General features: G+C 46.4%; 1 protein-coding gene across 1 annotated transcript in view; it reads left to right on the forward strand.

Annotated features, from left to right (window-relative positions):
• Window positions 1–1,259: 1,259 nt before the first annotated feature.
• LOC134949243 (cytochrome P450 2F2-like) overlaps window positions 1,260–17,509 on the forward strand; it is a 207,246-nt gene continuing 190,996 nt past the window's right edge. The window contains exon 1 of the mRNA XM_063937719.1: window positions 1,260–1,378. The gene's annotated coding sequence lies outside the window, so the exon portion shown is untranslated. The remainder of the gene's footprint in view (window positions 1,379–17,509) is intronic.

Genomic DNA, 17,509 nt, shown 5'->3' on the forward strand with positions numbered 1-17,509 from the left:
AGAACGGTTGAATGAATAACTGAAGGTGCATGCATACACTTTGCATTTTTGATCCGAGCTGGCCCTGTATAATCGGCCGAATATAATAAACAGCACATAAGATGCCATCCTTTGAGTAGAACAGTTTTCTTCTGACAAAACATGGTTCGTACACACTCTTCAGATATAAAAAAGGCTCAAAATTGAAAGAACGGCCTAATGATTGTGTAAGTGTCTACCCAGCTTTAGTATGGTATTCCTCAAGAATATGCATCCCAACATTTGAATCGTCGTTAATATATGATATTCTAAAATTTTTGAGCAGCATATACAGTACAGTATAGATGTTGGAAATGATGTGTGTGTAGGTGTTGCTGTTACAACATTTTATAGGCTCACAAAAGCGGATAACTCAAACTATGAACAACTCAGTAACTTTACCAGTAGTATTGGTTTATTAATAGCGGGACAGCTGTACTCACTGTTATACACACTGGTAGATGGAGTGTAGCTTGATCAAAGTGGGTTTTTATGCAGCTCACCAGCTGGTGAGTGTATATTGTAAATGGGTAGCGGTGCAGGGATGCTGGAATAGCTTCACATGCTGGTAATAACCAGGTCTCTCATAGGAGCTTAGCAGTATATTTCTGTATCCCGCAGAGTCACACTACACAGTCTCAAGATGGCTCCCGCACATGCTCAGTAGTGATCTCAATGGCCATATTGGGAAAGGATTTGAAGCCTCCCTGGAGAATAGGATAACTGGAGTATATGCAGTAGCGCACTCCTCTTTTAACAATATAATCCCAAGAGGCACTTTTATTTCAGGAGGCTTAGACACATACTGTGTAATTATGCCTTAGTTTTTAATCTACTACAGTACTTAATAATTCACTCAAATTATAATAATAATTCTCATATAAACTGCCCATAAATCAATATATTGAGGTTGGAGTCTATATACAGTAATCCAATCATGTATTTTTCAATATTTAGCATTTTATTTAGTTCAGTTTACTACTAGTAATCTGAGCTAACTGTGTTTTTCATAAACATTTGACAGTTAATGTATGATGATTAATGTAACCAGTTGTTGATTTTAGTAAGAAGTTCTTTGTGTTGTAGTTGCCTGGGGCCTGGGGATAGATTATTGGCTAGATACTGGTACATTCAATCTGGAGTCCTTACAAGATCTTTTGCTGGGTATGTAATGTTTTCTTGGAAGCCAGAACAAAACCCTTGTGATTCTAAAAAAAACCTCTCAGAGAATTCTGTAATTTCAGACTTTCAAGAAAACATCACAAGTCAATACTGAATTGAAGGCTCCTCTACACTGCATAATCCTTGCTACCACGGCCTGCAGCAGACGGGACACATCTTCTGCCTCCTGATCAATCAGGTTTGGTCCTTGTAGGGAGAGGGAACAATAATACATTATTTACTATAATATGTACTATAATATTTGACATAAATATCTTGTAAAATATGTCACTGCTTGTTTTCAACTTTCTACTAAATGGTCTTAATTTAAAGAGCACTTTATCTACAGATGGGTTTGAGACTGGGAAATCGGACTTAATCCCCTGCTGTATTGTTCTCTGTATTGTATTGCAGCTGAGAACAATAGATGAAGGGTTTATGTTAATAAACCATGTTGTGCCTAGGCGCAGCAAACTAGCCAAGAAAACCGTGGACCCATCTGTATTGGAGCTTCCTCTTCTCTCACCCAGCAGCCTACAATCTGTATATAGTAGCTATTTATATAATACCTGTAGTGGTGAATGTTGTGTATATTTTATTGGTAGATCTACAGTTATAACTTATTGGTGCTGCGGAAGATTGCTTGAAAACACATTAGTTTGGGAAACTTAGTATACGCAGTGGCGGATCTTGCCACGGGCAAGCAGGACTTTTGCCCGGAGTGCGCCGCACCATGGCAAGATCCGCCACTGTGCAGTGTGCGCCCCATCAGTGTCCCCCCGCTGTGCCCCCCCTCCCTCTGTGAGAAGGAAACCAGACGTCTGGTTTCTCTTCGTGGCGCTGGTCCTCCCCCGCTATGAAGGGAATCAGACGCTAAGCATCTAGTTTCCCTTCATGGAGAGGACCTTTGGTGTGCGGTGCGCGATGACGTCATCGCGCACTGCACAGCATTGTGGCACAGACACTAGGGGTCATAATTGACCTCTAGTTCCTGTGCTGTGCTATGGGAGAGACGTCATGACTGATGTCTCTCCCATAGATCCGAGGAGAAGAGCGGCGCCAGTCTGCAAGGTCTGGAATCAGGAGCGGGGTATAGTAAGTATACTTTTTTTTTTCTTCCCTTTCAGTGGCGCTACAAATGGGTGTGTGTATGACCACGCCCCCATATAAAGCCACGCCCCTAACTTTTGCCCGGGGCGCCACAAGGGCAAGAATCGGCCAGAGTATACGAATTATTGCTGATAATATTTCATGTATTATTTTGGATTCCTGAAATAATACTTTTGTCAACTTTGTGGTGATTAATTTAGACACCCCCCGCCCCCACAAAGCTTACGCTTACCTGCACCCAGAAATAGTGATTTGTATTCTGAAGCAGATCACATTTCCCATTACAAGTATAGGAAATGCGATCTGCTTATTTAAAAAAATGCAGTATTACGGGTTTGGATGACAATTTTGTGCATTCACCTCCACTTACCCTTTAGTAAATTTAGTACATTCAGGTGATACTAAGTTAAAGTGAAAAGGTTGTGAAAACACACTTTTTCCATGTTATTTTAGTAAAAATATCTATCTATCTATCTATCTATCTATCTATCTATCTATCTATCTATCTATCTATCTATCTATCTATCTATCTATCTATCTATCTATCCGTTAGAAGTGTTATAACAAGTAAAGCCCTTCTTCAACTTAAACTCTGAGGGGGTAATGTAATAGGGTGTGAGAATTTAGAAATGAGAGATTTTGCGAGAGTTATCCTTTTTTTTAAAAGTGGCAATCATTTACATGGCAAAACCAGGTTGATTCTGCCATATAAATGATTGCCACTTTAAAAAAAACTGCAGTGAAAACAAAGATCCAGAAAAAAAGTGTTAGTGTTGATCAATCTACAATTTAACTTTTACTAAATATACATTAAAATATTAAAAAGAGAGGGAGAGTTACGGACTAGGACATGGGACAAAACACAGACACACATAAAATATGAAAAACATTTTTTTGTCTGGACAGCGATTTAATGCCTTATATCACAGGTTCTCAAACTCGGTCCTCAGGACCCCACACAGTGCATGTTTTGCAGATCTCCTCACAGAATCACAAGTGAAATAATTAGCTCCACCTGTGGACGTTTTAAAACGTGTCAGTGAGTAATTAATACACCTGTGCACCTGCTGGGTGAACTGCAAAACATGCACTGTGTGGGGTCCTGAGGACAAAGGGGGTAATTTTGAATTGTTTGCAGCAGGAATTTTGTTAGCAGTTGGGCAAAACCATGTGCACTGCAGGGGGGGGGGGAGCAGATATAACATGTGCAGAGAGAGATAGATTTGGGTGTGTTCAATCTGCAATCTAAATTGCAGTGTAAAAATAAAGCAGCCAGTATTTACCCTGCACAGAAACAAAATAACCCACCCAAATCTAACTCTCTCTGCACATGTTATATCTGCCTTCCCTGCAGTGCACATGGTTTTTCCCAACTGCTAACAAAATTCCTGCTGCGATCAACTCAGAATTACCCCCAGAGTTTGAGAACCACTACCTTACATCCAAACTCTGCATACCTCCCAACATGACCCTCTCTAGGAGGGACACAATGCTCTGTTCCTGGACTTTTCTCTTAATTTATGATTGCCATCACCTGTTCTGAAACACCTTTCTTATCCATTAACCTGTTCAACACAGGTGCCAGCAATCTTAAATTAAGAGAAAAGTCCAGAAGCAGAGCATTGTGTCCCTCCTGGAGAGGGTCATGTTGGGAGGTATGAACTCTGTCCTCATTACCCCACACAGTGCATGTTTTGCAGGTAAATCAGCAGGTGCACAGGTGTATTAATTAATTATTTAACTTGTGATTCTGTGAGGAGACCTGCAAAACATGCATTGTGTGGGGTAATGAGGACCGAGTTTGCAGACCTATGCCTTATATCATAAGTCTGCAAACTTGTTCCTCATTACCCCACACATTGCATGTTTTGCAGGTCTCCTCACAGAATCACAAGTGAAATAATTAACTCCACCTGCGGACCTTTTAAAATGTGTCAGTGAGTAATTAATACACCTGTGCACCTGCTGGGTTACCTGCAAAACATGCACTGTTTGGGGTAATGAGGACCAAGTATGCAGACCTATGCCTTATATTGATACAACAACTCTTCAATTGAGACCTAGATAGGTGTTGATCAATAATAAACAGATTCTGTGGACCAAAGTTAAACAGGATTTTAATACCTACCCGTAAATCCTTTTCTCCTAGTCCGTAGAGGATGCTGGGGTCCACTTCAGTACCATGGGGTATTGATGGCTCCGCAGGAACCATGGGCACTCCAAGACTTTTCAAGGGGTGTGAACTGGCTCCTCCCTCTATGCCCCTCCTCCAGACCTCAGCTATAGGAACTGTGCCCAGGGAGACAGACATTTCGAGGAAAGGATTTACTTTTATACTAATGGTGAGATTCATACCAGCTCACACCTCAAACATGGCATTCAACATAACACACGCCCAGTGCCGTTTCTAGCGGCGGGCGAGCCGTGCAAACGCACGGGGCGCCCGCCGCGGCACTTCGTGACTACTCTCTTCCCTCTTTCCCCCCCCCCCCCGAGCGCTCCTGCTCGGGGGCGGGGCTTCGCGGAATGACGCGTTTGCGTCGTGACGTCACGACGCAAACGCGTCATTCCGCGAAGCCCCGCCCCCCGAGCAGGAGCGCTCGGGGGGAAGAGAGAGGGAGGAGAGGACAGGAGAAGACGGAGGAGGCGGCCGGCGCGCGGGACCTGAAGAGCGGCAAGTTGTAAGTATTCTCTCTCTCTCTCCCCCCCCTCCCCCCCCCACACTTGACACCTGCCGCACTGTGTAAAATGGGGGCACCTGCCGCACTGTGTAAAATGGGGGCACCTGCCGCACTGTGTAAAATGGGGGCACCTGCCGCACTGTGTAAAATGGGGAAACGTGCCGCACTGTGTAAAATGGGGGCACCTGCCGCATTGTGTAAAATGGGGATACCTGCCACACTGTATAAAATGGGGATACCTGCCGCACTGTGTAAAATGGGGGCACCTTCCGCACTGTGTAAAATGGGGGCACCTGCCGCACTGTGTAAAATGGGGGCACCTGCCGCACTGTGTAAAATGGGGGCACCTGCCGCACTGTATAAAATGGGGATACGTGCCGCACTGTGTAAAATGGGGATACCTGCCGCACTGTATAAAATGGGGATACCTGCCGCACTGTGTAAAATGGGGGCACCTGCCGCACTGTGTAAAATGGGGGCACCTGCCGCACTGTGTAAAATGGGGGCACCTGCCGCACTGTGTAAAATGGGGGCACCTGACGCACTGTATAAAATGGGGATACCTGCCGCACTGTATAAAATGGGGATACCTACCGCACTGAGTAAAATGGGGATACCTTCCGCACTGTGTAAAATGGGCTCACATGCCTGCGTACTGTGTAAAATGGGGATACCTGCCGCACTGTGTAAAATGGGGGCACGTGCCTGCGTACTGTGTAAAATGGGGGCACGTGCCTGCGTACTGTGTAAAATGGGGGCACGTGCCTGCGTACTGTGTAAAATGGGGGCACCTGCCTGCGTACTGTGTAAAATGGGGATATCTGCTTACCGTACTGTGTAAAATGGGGACACCTGCCTGCCGCACTTTGTAAAATGGGGACACCTGCCTGCCGCACTTTGTAAAATGGGGACACCTGCCTGCCGCACTTTGTAAATGGGGACACCTGCCTGCCGCGCTGTGTAATATGGGGACACTTGCCTGGTGTAATGTGTAAAAAGGGGACTTTTTTATTTTTATTTTTTCCCCCTGTGGTGGGTGTGATATCAGACGAGGCCACGCCCACTGAAATGAGACCACGCCCATTTTAATCAGGCCACACAGCCTTGTCGGGAGCGCGCTATATGGGGGGGGGGCACGCAATTTTTTTTTATAGCAATGGGGGGGGGGGGGCGCATTTTGAAATCTCGCACTGGAAGCCAAATTGTCTAGAAACGGCCCTGCACACGCCAACAGGCATGAACCATTTGCAGCAACATGCTGAAAACAAATGTAACACAACTTGTGTAACTAAAATGAACAAACTGCAGGAAAAGTATGCACTGGGTCGGGTGCCCAGCATCCTCTACGGACTAGGAGAAAAGGATTTACCGGTAGGTATTAAAATCCTGTTTTCTCATCCGTCCTAGAGGATGCTGGGGTCCACTTCAGTACCATGGGGTTATACCAAAGCTCCAGTACGGGTGGGAGAGTGCGGATGACCCTCCAGCACCGATTGACCAAACTTGAGGTCCTCATCGGCCAGTGTCAAACTTAAAAAAATTTAGCAAATGTGTTTGACCCTGACCAAGCAGCTGCTCGGCAAAGTTGTAAAGCCAAGACGCCCCGGGCAGCTGCCCAGGATGAGTCCACTTTCCTAGTAGAATGGGCCTTCACCGACTTCGGTACCGGCAAGCCTACCGTAGAATGAGCGTGCAGAATCGTCCCTCTGATCCAGCGCGCAATAGTCTGCTTAGAAGCAGGACACCCAATCTTGCTGGGAGCATACAGGACAAACAGAGCCTCTGTTTTCCATATCCGAGCTGTTCTTGCGACATAAATCTTCAAAGCTCTAACCACATCTAGAGACTTTGACTCAGTGAAAGTGTCAATAGCCAGTGGCACCACAATGGGTTGGTTTATGTGGAAGGATGAAACCACCTTTGGAAGACATTGTTGACGAGTTCTTAACTCTGCCTTATCTTCATGGAAGATCAGGAAAGGGCTCTTGTGAGACAACGCCCCCAACTCAGACACCCACCTTGCGGATGCCAAGGCCAAAAGCATCACCACTTTCCAAGTGAGAAACTTCAATTCTATCTCCTGCAGCAGTTCAAACCAATCTGATTGAAGGAACTGCACCACATTAAGGTCCCATGGTGCCACTGGAGGCACAAATGGAGGCTGGATGTGCAGAACCCCTTTCACGAACGTCTGAACTTCTGAAAAGGAGGCAAATTGTTTTTTTAAAAGAAAACTAATAAGGCCGAAATCTGGACCTTGATTGACCCCAATCTAAGGCCCGAATCCACACCAGCCTGCAGAAAATGGATTCACATCAAGACACATATTTTCTCCATACACGGTGGTAATGTTTAGACGTTACTCCCTTCCTTGCCTGAATAAGAGTGGGAATGACTTCATTAGGAATACCCTTTCGGGCTAGGATCCAGCACTCAACAGCCATGCCATCAAACATAGCTGTGGTAAGTCTTGATACACACACGGCCCCTGCTGTAGTAGGTCCTCTTGCGGAGGAAGAGGACGAGGATCTTCTATGAGTAGATCTGGATACCAAGCCCTCCTTGGCCAGTCTGGGGCAATGAAGATTGTTCAAACTCTTGTTCTTCTTATTATCTTGAGAACTTTTGGAATCAGTGGAAGTGGAGGGAAAACATATACCGACCGAAACACCCACTGGGTCACCAGTGCATCCACTGCTATTGCTTGAGGGTCTCTCGACCTGGAACAATATCTCTGAAGCTTCTTGTTTAGACGAGATGCCATCATGTCTACTTGAGGAACTCCCCAAAGACTTGCTACCTCTGCGGACTTCTTGGTGGAGGCCCCACTCTCCTGGATGGAGATCGTGTCTGCTGTGGAAGTCTGCTCTTACATGTCTTTCTGCCCAGAGGAGAATACTTGTCACCTCTGCTATTGCTGCTCTGCTTTTCGTTCCGCCTTGCCTGTTTATGTACGCGACTGCTGTTACATTGTCTGACTGGATCTGCACGGGATGATCTTGAAGAAGATGTACCGCTTGTAGAAGGCCGTTGTAAATGGCACTCAATTCCAGAATGTTTATGTGAAGGCAGGCTTCCTGACTTGACCATTTTCCTTGGAAGCTTTTCCCCTGTGTGACAGCTCCCCAGCCTCGGAGACTTGTATCCGTGGTTACCAGGACCCAGTCCTGAATCCTGAACCTGCGTCCCTCTAATAGGTGAGAACTGTGTAGCCATCACAGGAGCGAAATCCTGGCTTTGGGGGACAAGAATATTTTCCTGTGCATGTGTAGGTGGGATCTGGACCACTTGTCCAACAGGTCCCACTGGAATACTCTGTCATGAAATCGGCCAAACTGTATGGACTCGTAGGCCGCTACCATTTTCCCCAACAACCGAATGCATTGATGGATCGATACGCTTGTTGGTTTCAATATTTGTTTGCCCATTTTCTGGATTTCCAGAGCCTTTTCCACTGGAATAAATACTCTCTGTACTTCTGTGTCCAGAATCATCCCTAAAAAGGACAATCTTGTTGTTGGTTCCAACTGCGACTTTGGAAAATTCATGATCCAACCGTGTTGTTGGAGTATTGACAGGGAGAGTGCGATGTTCTGCACCAACTGTTCCCTTGATCTCGCTTTTATCAGGAGATCGTCCAGATAAGGAATTATACTGACTCCTTTTTGACGAAGGAGGACCATAATCTCCGCCATCACCTTGGTGAATACCCTCTGTGCCGTGGAGAGGGAGAGTCCGAACGGCAACATCTGGAACTGGTAATGGCAATCCTGTGCTGCGAATCTCAGATAAGCTTGGTGAGGAGGATAAATGGGAACATGAAAGTAAGCATCCTTTATGTCTACTGACACCATGAAGTCCCCCTCCTCCAGACGGGAAATCACTGCCCCCAGGGATTCCATCTTGAACTTGAATCTTTTCAGGTATAGATTCAGATTTTTCAGGTTTAAAATTGGTCTGACTGAACCGTCCGGCTTCGGAACTACGAAGGGGCTTGAATAAAAACCGTCTCCTTGCTGTGGCAAGGGTACCAGGACAATGACCTGATCCTGACAATTTTTTAATTGCCGTTGTTACTGCCTCTCTTTCTGGAAGAGAAGCTGGCAAGGTCGATTTAAAAAAATCGGCATGGGGGGACGTCTTGAAACTCCAGTTTGTACCCATGGGACACTATTTGTAAGACCCATGGGTCCAGGCCAGATTGAATCCAGATTTGACTGAAAAGTTTCAGACATGCTCCCACCTGAGCGGACTCCCGCAAGGGAGCCCCAGCGTCATGCTGCAGATTTGGCAGAAGCAGGGGTTGACTTCTGCTCCTGGGATCCTGGAGACGCTGCGGATTTCTTTCCTTTTCCCCTTCCCCTACCTGCAAAAAAGGGGGAACCTTTGGCCTTTTTGTATTTGTTGGGCCGAAAGGACTGCATCTGAGAGTGATGTGTCTTTTTCGCCGGTGCAGGAGCATAAGGCAAGAATGTCGACTTACCTGCGGTAGCCGCCGAGACTAATGCATCCAGCCCATCACCAAATAAGGCCTCACCTTTATACGGGAGAGCCTCCATATTTCTTTTGGAATCTGCATCAGCATTCCACTGGCGAATCCACAACGCCCTCCGAGCCAAAACTGCCATGGTAGCGGCTATTGAACCCAAGAGTCCAATATCCTTCATAACTTCCAGCATGTATGCGGCAGCATGTTTGATATTAGCTAACATTAGGAGTATCTCGTCTCTATCAATTGTGTCAATTTCCGATGACAAGTTATCTGACCATTTTTCAATAGCACGACTCACCCATGCGCAAGCAATGGTGGGTCTGAGCAGCGTACCATTGGCCACATAAATAGATTTTAACGTAGTCTCCATTTTGCGGTCTGCCAGCTCCTTTAGTGAAGCTGTCCCAGGTGCAGGGAGAATCACCTTTTTTGTTAACCTTGACAGTGCACTGTCTAACACCGGGGGTGACTCTTATCATTTCCTGTCCTCTAATGGAAAAGGATAAGCAATCTGAATCCTTTTGGGAATATGAAATGTATTTTCAGGATTCACCCAAACTCCCTCAAAAAGAGTATTTTGCTCATGGGAAGGAGGGAAAGTTACCTTACATTTATTTTCTTTATAGATATAAGCCTTCTCCTGAGGTACAGTAGTGGCTTCCATAACTTCTAACAGTGGCGTAACTACAGCCCCCGCAGCCCTCGCTGTGGCTTGGAGGTGCAGGTCTGCGGGGGCGCCACCACTGATTTAGCGCAGATTGACATCCGGACGAGCTATCCGCATGTCAATCTGCTGTCTCCCTCCAACCCTCTGCTACTGCAGCCGCTGCTGTGAAGGAGGAACACGGAAGGCACAGCGCGCGCCTCTCCTGTGTCCCTCCTGCATCTCCGGCCGGTCTATTGAATGAAGTGCCCGTTCGTGAGCTCTGATTGGCTCACGAACCGGCACTTCATTAAACAGACCCGCCGGAGATGCAGGAGGGACACAGGAGAGGCGCGTGCTGTGCCCTCCATGTCCCTCAATCACAAAACAGCAGTGGAGCGGGGAGGGGAGTTTAACTGGCACTGGGGGAGCATTTTAGGAACAGGGGGAGGGGGAGCATATTTTGCACTTTGGGGGGCATATGTGACACTGAGGGGACATATGTGGCACTGGGGGGGTATATGTGTACCTTGCACATGGGGGGGCTATATTTGGCACTGGGGGCATGTGAGTACCTGGCACTGTGGGGGAATATCTGGCACTGGGGGCATATGTGGCACTGGGGGGGGGTATATGTGTACCTGGCACATGGGGTGGCTATATTTGGCACTGGGAGCATATGAGTACCTGGCACTGTGTGGGAATATCTGGCACTGGGAGCACAGCCCTAGCAACAAGCACTACCCCCTAGTAACGAGCATGACACCCAGTGCGTGAAACCCCTGGCAACGAGCATGACACCCAGTGCATGAACCCCCTGCCAACGAGCATGACACCCAGTGCATGAAACGACTGGCAATGAGCATGACACCCAGTGCATGAACCCCTGGCAACGAGCATGACACCCTGAGCATGAAAACCCCTGGCACCGTGCATGGAACCAAGAGCATGAAACTCTTGGCAATGAGCATGACACCCAGTGCATGAAACCACTTGCAACGAGCATGACACCCAGTGCATAAAACCCCTGGCAATGAGCATGACACCCAGTGCATCAAACCCCTGGCAACGAGTTTAAAACCCCTGGCAATGAGCATGACACCCAGTGCATGAACCCCCTGCCAACGAGCATGACACCCAGTGCATGAAACCGCTGGCAATGAGCATGACACCCAGTGCATGAACCCCTGGCAACGAGCATGACACCCTGAGCATGAAAACCCCTACCAACGTGCATGGAACCAAGAGCATGAAACCCCTGGCAACGAGCATGACACCCAGTGCATGAAACCCCTGGCAACGAGCATGACACCCAGTGCATGAAACCCCTGGCACCGAGCATGACACTCAGTGCATGAAACCCTTGGCAACGAGCATGACACCCAGTGCATGAAACCACTTGCAACGAGCATGACACCCAGTGCATGAAACCCCTGGCAATGAGCATGACACCCAGTGCATGAACCCCCTGGCAACGAGCATGACACCCAGTGCATGAAACCCCTGGCAACAAGCATGACACCCAGTGTATGAATCCCCTGGCAACGAGCATGACACCCAGTGCATGAAACCCCTGGCAATGAGCATGACACCCAGTGCATGGACCCCTGGCAACGAGCATGACACCCTGAGCATGAAAACCCCTGGCAACGTGCATGGAACCAAGAGCATGAAACCCCTGGCAACGAGCATGACACCCAGTGCATGAAACCCCTGGCAATGAGCATGACACCCAGTGCATGAACCCCTGGCAACGAGCATGACACCCTGAGCATGAAAACCCCTGGCACCGTGCATGGAACCAAGAGCATGAAATCCTTGGCAACGAGCATGACACCCAGTGCATGAAACCACTTGCAACGAGCATGACACCCAGTGCATAAAACCCCTGGCAATGAGCATGACACCCAGTGCATCAAACCCCTGGCAACGAGTATAAAACCCCTGGCAATGAGCATGACACCCAGTGCATGAACCCCCTGCCAACGAGCATGACACCCAGTGCTTGAAACCGCTGGCAATGAGCATGACACCCAGTGCATGAACCCCTGGCACCGAGCATGACACCCAGTGCATGAAAACCCCTGGCAATGAGCATGACACCCAGTGCATGAAACCCCTGGCAATGAGCATGACACCCAGTGCATGAAACCCCTGGCAATGAGCATGACACCCAGTGCATGAAACCCCTGGCAATGAGCATGACACCCTGAGCATGAAAACCCCTGGTACCATGCATGGAACCAAGAGCATGAAACCCCTGGCAATGAGCATGACACCCAGTGCATGAAACCCCTGGCAACGAGCATGACACCCAATGCATGAAACCCCTGGCAACGAGCATGACACCCTGAGCATGAAAACCCCTGGCACCGTGCATGGAACCAAGAGCATGAAACCCCTGGCAACGAGTAGGCAATTTAAAAGTAATTAGAAGCCTTAATGTAGGACTTAATGTGTAATGGGCATTGCGGTGTGTGGCATAATGTATCACGAACATTGCGGTGTGTGTCATAATGTGTCACAGGCATTACAGTGTGTGGTATAGTATATCACGGGCATTGTGGTATGTGGTATAATGTCTCAGGGTCATTGCGGTGTGTGTCATAATGTGTCACAGGCATTGTACGTGCTATAATGTATCAGAGGCATTGCAGTGTGTAGCATAATGTACAACGGGCATTGCGATTCCTATCATAATGTGTCACAGTCATTATGGTGTGTGGCATGTGTCAGGGGCATTATGTTGTGTGCATATTGTGTCATGGGCATTATTGTGTGTGGCATAATGTCTAAGGGCCATTGCAGTACGTGGCATAATGTATACTGGGCATTACTATAAGGAGGAAAAATGACAAATAATGTAAGGGGCATGAATCAGGATTATTTTTCTTTCATGTGGTGGCCAACGTCTGGGCGTGCAGGTTGCAAAACTGGGGTATAAGGTAGTCTTTTCCTGCAATGCCACGCCTCTTTATGCGAAGCCACGCCCATTCAAACAAAGCCACAACTCTTTTTTGCGCGGCGTGCAGATTCATCGCTTTACTAGTGCTAATTATGGGGGGTGCCAGAGAATTTTTTAGCTTGGGGGAGAAATATTTCTAGTTATGCCACTGACTTCTAAGACCTCCTTTATAGCAACAATCATATATTGTATACTTTTTGCCAATTTAGGATCTATCCCCCTGGAATCACTATTGGCGACACAGGAATCAGAGCCCGTGTCGGTATCAGTATGTACAATGGCCCTCATTCCGAGTTGATCGATCGCAAGGCGAATTTAGCAGAGTTGCACACGCTAAGCCGCCGCCTACTGGGAGTGTATCTTAGCATCTTAAAATTGCGAACGATGTATTCGCAATATTGCGATTACAAACTACTTAGCAGTTTCAGAGTAGCTCCACACTTACTCGGCATCTGCGATCAGTTCAGTGCTTGTCGTTCCTGGTTTGACGTCACAAACACACCCAGCGTTCGCCCAGACACTCCCCCGTTTCTCCAGCCACTCCTGCGTTTTTTGCGGAAACGGTAGCGTTTTTATCCACACGCCCATAAAACGCCGTGTTTCCGCCCAGTAACACCCATTTCCTGTCAATCACACTACGATCGCCGGAGCGATGAAAAAGCCGTGAGTAAAAATACTATCTTCTTAGCAAATTTACTTGGCACAGTCGCAGTGCGAACATTGCGCATGCGTACTAAGCAGAAAAACGCTGCGATGCGAAGAAATTTACAGAGCGAACGACTCGGAATGAGGGCCAATGTTTGCAAATGGTCTCTTATGTGACCCAGAGGGGTCGCCTGCGGATGAGACAGCAGAACCCTGAAAAATCACATCTTCCACTGATTTTCTCAAGCTATCTGCATGAGACTCAGATTTATCTAATCTCCTACTAATATGATTCACACTATTACGTATTTCTTTCACCCATTCAGGCTTGTGGTGTGCCGGCAGCGCCACCACATTACAACTCTGTGTCCCTAAAATGGCTCCCTCAGGGGAAGAGCTCCCTGCCTCAGACATGTCACACACATGCACAAACACACCACAGACACTCCGAGACTTATAGGGGACAGACCCAAAGTAAAATCTGTTAGAAGGACACGGATAGGAGCAGCCAGTTCACAAACCCAGCGCCAGTAACACAATGCCTGTGAAACATAAAATGCCCACTGACATGCAGCGCTTTTTTATAATGTAAATACACAATATGAAGCACCAATTTCACTGTGACCCCCCAACCCCCCCCCCCCCCTATTTTGCACCCTGATACTTGTATTCAGTAGTGGAGGAGGACCAGCGTTGTCTCTGCAGCCTGAGGAGAGAGAAAATGGCACTGAGCAGTGTGCTGGCTGACTGAGGAGGAAGCTCCGCCCCCGCAATGGCGCGTTTCTCCTGAGATTCTGATAATTATATTTATACTGGCGGGGGTAGGGCTGTGCCTCGGCATCTTACGCCCCTTTTCTACCCGTTTTATAAGGTTTCATGTTGATTTCCAACAAATTCCCTTTCTGTTAGGGTAACTGCTTATAAATCACAGGTACATTATCGTGTATACCCTTCAGTTTTATAGGGAACATCGAAACAGTATATAGCGCATTCACTGTCATGGACTGTATCTGTTTAAATACCAACAACACGTAAATCAGTGCAGTCCTCAGTTGTATAGGGAATAGCGGGACATCACAGAGCACAGATCCCTTTTTAGCTCTTAAAAAGTCGCTACCACAGTATCACAAAATGGGCTTTATGAAAAGTTACAATTAACTAGACTGACACCCGCATTCAGTCAGTCATGTGGGAACTGGTTTGTTTCACCACGTTAAATGCTGTTGACAACTAAATGGTTAATAAATATACAAACAACACAAAACGATATACCTATCCGCACAGGTAATAAAAACAATCTGAGTTCATAAAGTGGCCTCTAATCTAATATATTTATTCATACTGTATATGTAAAAATTTATCATACTGTACATAAAAAAGGAAAGAAAATCATGATGCACAAATTTTAAAATATTATTTTAATAAGGTTTTGTTATAACCATAGAATAGATTTAGCTATATAAACATGTAAATAAGCTAAATATTAAACCACAGAAAAGGAAGATGTGTAAAAAGAATTGGAAATAGTGTTTTAAAGAACAATGCCGTATGTTGTTCCGACATTAACATATAATTGTATTTATATTTTATTATGTTCTGGTACGATCTCATCTAGAATTCTGTGTTCAGTTGTGGAGGCCATAAGTCCAGTATGATATTAATACATACAGTATAATATCCTAGCAAAAAACTAAGGATCTGATAGGGTTTGAGGTAACAATAAGGTTAAAAAAAAGGGGCAGACTAGATGGGCCAGGTGGTTCGGGGGTGGTATGGAAGGTAGATAGTAACTAGGTCGACCACTATTGGTCGACAGTAACTAGGTCAACAGATTCTCTAGGTCGACAGGGTCTAGGTCGACAGGTCAAAAGGTCGACATGAGTTTTTATGTGGTTTTTTTGGTGTTGTTTTCTTCGTAGAGTGACCGGGAACCCCAATTAGTGCACCGTGTCCCCTCGCATGGCTCGCCATGCTTCGGGCAAGGTACCTCGCTCCGCTACCGCTTCGCTCGGCACAGATTACTGTTCCAATCGTAGTCCACATGGATCGTTAAATATGAAAAGTTTCAAAAAAAGAAAAAAAATCATGAAAAATTCATGTCGACCTTTTGACCTGTCAAAATAGAACATGTCGACCTAGAGACCCTATCTACCTAGTTACTGTCGACCTAGAGACCGGATCCCGGTGGTTCTTAGCTGCCGTCAAATTCTATATTTTTTTTATATTTTTTCTTAGTCAACATTATCCTGGGTCATATATTTCATATATTTAGTATTACTATCCTCTATATGGATTTTATAATAATTCTTCATAAAACAGTTTAAAAGTAATTACATGCTTTTTCCTCTCTTAAGTCTGCTGTAATTGTTTCATTAGTGTTTCCAATTCTTACTTAAGCTGGGTATATACTGGAGCCATGTCATTCTAAAATGACGTTTTGGAATGACCTATCACTTACATCGCTCACTGTGTATGCAGATTGCATGCTCCCGTGGTCGTTAATGATGGTCGCTAGGTTTGACATGCCGCACGCACATCAAACCTAGCGATATTGCTAGCATCTTTGTGTATGCGAATGAAGGATGAAACAAGATCGTTCCGACCTTCATTAACATCTCTGCATCATGGGGGACATTCCGAGTTGATTGCTCGCTAGCAGTTTTTAGCAGCCGCGCAAACGCATTGTCAGCACCCACTGGGGAGTGTATTTTCACTTAGCAGAAGTGCGAATGCCTGTGCGGCTGAGCGCCTGGCAAAAACATTTTGTGCAAAACAAGACCAGCCCAGAACTTACTCTTCGTGTCCATTGATTCTAATGTTGGAGGGTTGGTTTTTGACATCACACACCCGCTCAGTGTTCGCACAGCCACGCCTGCATTTTCTCTGGCACGCCTGCGTTTTTATAAGCACTCCCTGAAATCGGTCAGTTGACACCCAGAAACGCCCCCTTCCTGTCAATCTTATTGCGGCTGCCAGTGCGAATGAAAACGTTGATAGAACCTGTGCAAAACTACAAAGGGCTTTGTACCCGAACGTCGCGCGTGTGCATTGCGGCGCATACGCATGTGCATAAATGCTGATTTTTAGCCTAATCGCTGCGCTGCGAACAATGGCAGCTAGCAATCAACTCGGAATGACCCCCCCCCCCCCCCCATGTACGGGCAACCTGGCTTGATGGGCATTCGTTCTGAAGCACGAGACAAAATCAATTACATAACACAAATGTTGCAACTTGTAACACCTGAGGGCACGTTGCCAGATGGTCTGTGGCTACACACTAGACCACATGTCACCTGATCCTATGTGTACCCATGATATGTGTGCTCCCATGGGTTGCTAGAGACATCCCCCTTCAGCCCTGCAGCAGAGCCAGTGGGGATGTTGCTAGCGACTACATACTGCAGAATGTGGCTTCCTGCATTGAATTCAACATTGTTAAGTGTATATGCACTTGTCTCGTGCCAGGTCCCATCGGTGGTGATGTTGGGCTGGATACACATCGTTAAGTGTGTAATTGGCTTTATGGGGGAATTTAATTAGCCTCAAAAAAAATTCAGGATGAAAAATGGGAGTTTTTAACAATATTTGCAGATTTTTCACAATTTTTTTTTATCACGCATTCAATTACCCTCTGTTTTTCAGGAGAAAACACATAGGACCCATAATAAGTTCATGGACCTATGCGTTTTCGTGATCACACCCCGAAAAACAGGCTGATATCAGGGATTATTTTATGCCTGCCTTGAGAGGTGAAAAATAAATCCCAGATGAGTGCCGGTTTTCGGAGGTAATTG

The sequence above is a fragment of the Pseudophryne corroboree genome, chromosome 8 (assembly GCF_028390025.1).
Source record: "Pseudophryne corroboree isolate aPseCor3 chromosome 8, aPseCor3.hap2, whole genome shotgun sequence".
NCBI classification, from domain to species: domain Eukaryota; kingdom Metazoa; phylum Chordata; class Amphibia; order Anura; family Myobatrachidae; genus Pseudophryne; species Pseudophryne corroboree.